Here is a 3,999-nt window from a genome sequence, read left to right as displayed (position 1 = left end):
TCACTTTCTTATGTACGTACGTACGTGCTGCCTTCGGGCTTCCGGTGTCACGTGTACACCTAGTTAGGGCTTCGGGGTGCAAAACGGTCAAGTCCGGGTGATCTAGGCTAAGCTGGTGTTATCAAACAAGTAAGCTCTGTTTGACTCGAATAAGAGATCGGGCTTTAGAGTTGGCTTGCATTTAACCGTAATAGTTTTGAGTGGATTTTGGGCCAATAAAAAATAGCATGTTCACTTTCGAAAATGGCTTGACCTACTCATGCTCAAGTTCTCCCTTCATTCCTAAATATAAATCCTTTTATAGATTCCACTATATAGAGACTACATTCGAATGTATATAGACGCCTTTTAGAATATAGGTTCACTTATTTTGCTTCGTATGTAGTCTATAGTGAAATCGCTTAAAAGATTTACATTTAGGAACGGAGGGAATATAATTTATGTAAACAGAATAGGGTGTGTGTTCTAGAAATATATAAGCTTGATACAATAAAATTATGGAAATGATAGTTGCATCAATATATTGCAATTTTCAAAGGAAAAATCAGTATATTGCAAAGCATAGGTCTTATATGTTCCGCTACTTCAACTATGCTATGTCGACCAAAATCAAGCGAGAGCTAACATTGGTGCAAACTCGCCTCATTTTCAACCTGAGCTACAAATTAAATAGACTCATGTTCTACTAATTTATTTTGGAGTCAATCTCCGGTGTAGCTAGAAGACGAATCGCTGTGAGTGGCTTCGACTCGAGCGCTTTTGGCAGCCCTACCACACGGCGATGTTGTTTATGATGCCCCCTACAACCGAAGGGCAGCTGGATATGAGATGCTTGAATCCATCGGTCTCCTGGATGTCACTGAGTACATCATGAGAGGACATGAATCTAAGGCATGCTTGCTTGAGTTGCACGCATTGGTGCTGCTCCGCTAAGGCAAGTGTGGTGGCAAATGTGTGCACATCGATGCTGTTGCATAGCCTTTGTTCACACATTGTCGCAAGCCTATCCAGGCCATACCAATCCGCGGCAACGAACAAGTGTTCCAGTGGCACATTCTTGTCTATACCACTGTTATGTGGGAAGGTATCGGTGTAGATGAAGTGGAGGAGGGCCTGGAAGATGGCAGGCTCCATATCGTCGACCTTGATGTGTCGAGTAGTGTTCTCCTCCATTCCAGTGAAGAGCTCCGCCTTGAACACCGACGATCGTGCAGCCAGCATGCACCTATGAGCGTGGAATAACTGGTCGCCCACGTTGAATGTCACGTTCGTGCCTTCCCGGCCCTCCAGCATGTCTACCAGGTGGTCGTGGAGGTCCGATCGGGGGATGACGACCACGCTCTGGTCCTCCGTGTGTTGTGTGATGACGGTCAAGACGCACCTGATTGCGAAGCAGTCATCGTCGATGTGCTTCTTGGAGAAGAACCTACTATAGCCATAATAACAACCCGAGGACGCAATGATATGTCTTAAGGCGCTTCTTCGTATGGTCGCATTCCCGTCTCTATCCAATAAACTCAAAGTGTACTTGGCTCTCACGCCAGGCCATGGTTCTCCTCTGCATAGACACAAGAAGGCCGAGGTGTAGAAAGCATCCTCCTCCGTCTGTCTGTCAGGGTAGAACCTGATACACCAGTCGTAACCACCGGCGCTGAACCTTCTCGAGCAAATGTAGTCGCCAGGATGAAAGCCGTCGAGCAGCGAGTAACTGGTGATCTCGAAGTTGTGCGCCACGGCGACGGTGTTCGCCAGGGATCTTGACGAGGATATCTTCACTGGGTACTCATCGTAGTTAGCCGACGAGGCCGAGCTGCTAGACATGTCGAATCAAGGGAACCCGGAGAGACAAAGGTGGAGAATCAAGGGTGACAACTCACGATCAAACTCAGGGTCGTCGTTGGCCTCGGATGTGTGAGATTTGGCAGTAATGCTACATCGACGGGCTCTTTACAGGGCTTTACGGACAGGTGTGAAGCTGTCAACTAATCATTGGATTAAGGTGAGGAAGGGGCCCCACCCACCTGAAAATCAGGCAGGGGGGAGGGAGCGAATTAGAGTGAAGGTCCCTGTAAAACTCATGTAAAGATCTGTATGTTTAGCATTTTTGAAGATTTGGACATAGGATGCACGCCTTGCCTTCTTTATATACACACGTCGGTTGTACCCAAACTAAGGAATCCGATAGCTGCTGGTATACCGAACAAGAATCAAAACGGAACGGTAGATGATGAGCGCGATGCATGCGGTGATCCCCACCGCCAGATCCCCATTCTGCCTCCTCTTCGTTTCCTCCCCTACCAGCGCTTGCTTGTTCGACTCTTCCCCCTCCAAGGGCCAACGGGCATCTGGGGGCAGGCACGGGCAGCTCGCCGGTGAAAGCAAAGTGCCCGGACCACTCTAGTTGGTGAGGCGTCGGGGCCTGCTCCGTGCCCAGGCAACGCCAGTGCGGGATGGCCACGGCCGCGGATGCGGATGAGATGAATCCTGCACCACCGTAACTCGGACGGCCTCTTGCGCTGGGTCGCTCACGACCATGCCGAGCTCGAGTGCCTCCTCGGGGACTTCGGGGACCGGATCAACGAGAAGGGGCGTGCGTACCTCGCGCCGCCTCTGGGGACGAAGGGGAGGAGTGGCCTAGGTGGGAAGGGAGAGCTGGGGAGCAGGGGAATGGGGAATGGCATGGAGAATTGGGCGTACCTCGCGGGGGCGGTGGAGAGACTGAGAGTGAACAGGTTTGTTCAATTTGTTTAACGGGTGTGTCCAATACAACTGTGTTCTGATTTTTGTAGGGAAAGTCTCATTTTTTTATTATCAGGTCTTGTCACAAGGATTTCACATAGAAATTTTCAGTCGTCATCATTTGCCGATTTTGAAAATCTTGTAAAACTATTGGTAAATAATTGAATATATAAAATCCCATAATCATACATGCCATCTTGTGGTATGTGGACATTAAATTCCATGGAAGTTAAAATTTAAAATAGATATATTTATTGTTGATTATGTTTGGTGCGTTGCACGTGCACGCTTACTAGTCAACCAAAAAAAACCTTTCAACACTCATGCATTGATGGTGGCTTGTGGCCAGCTGACCTATGGATGAAGTCCTAGTGTGCACACTGGTGACAGCTGCAATCTATGGAGAATTGAGTCGAACCACAGAACTGTAAGGGCATCTTTAAAGCCGACCCTCGAACCGTTCGTAACCGTTTGGACTACGTGGTCCAGATGTGTTGTATCATTCAACGCGGGTATGTATCGGTCCGTCGAGTGGTACGGACATGCTTTTTTCGGTAAGTCTGAGACAAACCGGTGGGCTTTGTGGGAGTTTAGACAACAGCCACGGAAGACTCCGACACCCTCAGCCCACACAAAATCCCTCCTAGCCCTCGTGCCATCATCCACCCATTTTCTCTCCTTCCGTTTTTCTCTCTTACCTTCATTGCCGCTCCACCACCCTGACCGCCACGACACATCCCTGCGGCCCTGCCAGAACTCAACGAGCCCGTAACCTCCAACGTTACACCCGGGCTCCACGTCGCTTCTCCTCTGTCATTGTTCCACAGCTCTCCTCCGACCGCCGCGCAGGTACCATCCGCTCCTACGATGCTCACCCTACCCGGCAACTGTTCGGTGAATTGCCCGAGAAAATAATTTGATAATTCTATTTTTTTTGTTTCTACTTACAACAAACTGGATGCACTTCGTGTATAAAACGGACAATCTCTTTCGAAGTATGAGGGTTTCATACGGAAACTCATCTGTTACAAATGGATTTCATTTTTTTGAACTTATTTGAACTCCATATTTTTTCTGTGTTCAAAATGCACCATTCAAAGCCACATCATCAATTTTCATCCCTTTCTGACTTCATTTGTTATTTTTCATTCATTTACTGATTATTTTGAGCTATAAGACCCTGAAATTGAAAATCACTACAAATGACCTCTGAAAAGGTTGAAAGTTGGCATGGTATCATCATTTCACCGACATAGCATG

General features: G+C 47.9%; 1 pseudogene; it reads right to left on the bottom strand.

Annotated features, from left to right (window-relative positions):
- Positions 1-701: 701 nt before the first annotated feature.
- LOC119352030 lies at positions 702-1,821 on the bottom strand (annotated as a pseudogene).
- Between the last annotated feature and the right edge of the window lie 2,178 nt (positions 1,822-3,999).

The sequence above is a fragment of the Triticum dicoccoides genome, chromosome 2A (genome assembly GCF_002162155.2).
Source record: "Triticum dicoccoides isolate Atlit2015 ecotype Zavitan chromosome 2A, WEW_v2.0, whole genome shotgun sequence".
In the NCBI taxonomy this organism is placed as follows: Eukaryota; Viridiplantae; Streptophyta; class Magnoliopsida; order Poales; family Poaceae; genus Triticum; species Triticum dicoccoides.
Note: the sequence above shows the minus strand (reverse complement) of the source record. Positions and strands in the feature narration are given on the sequence as shown.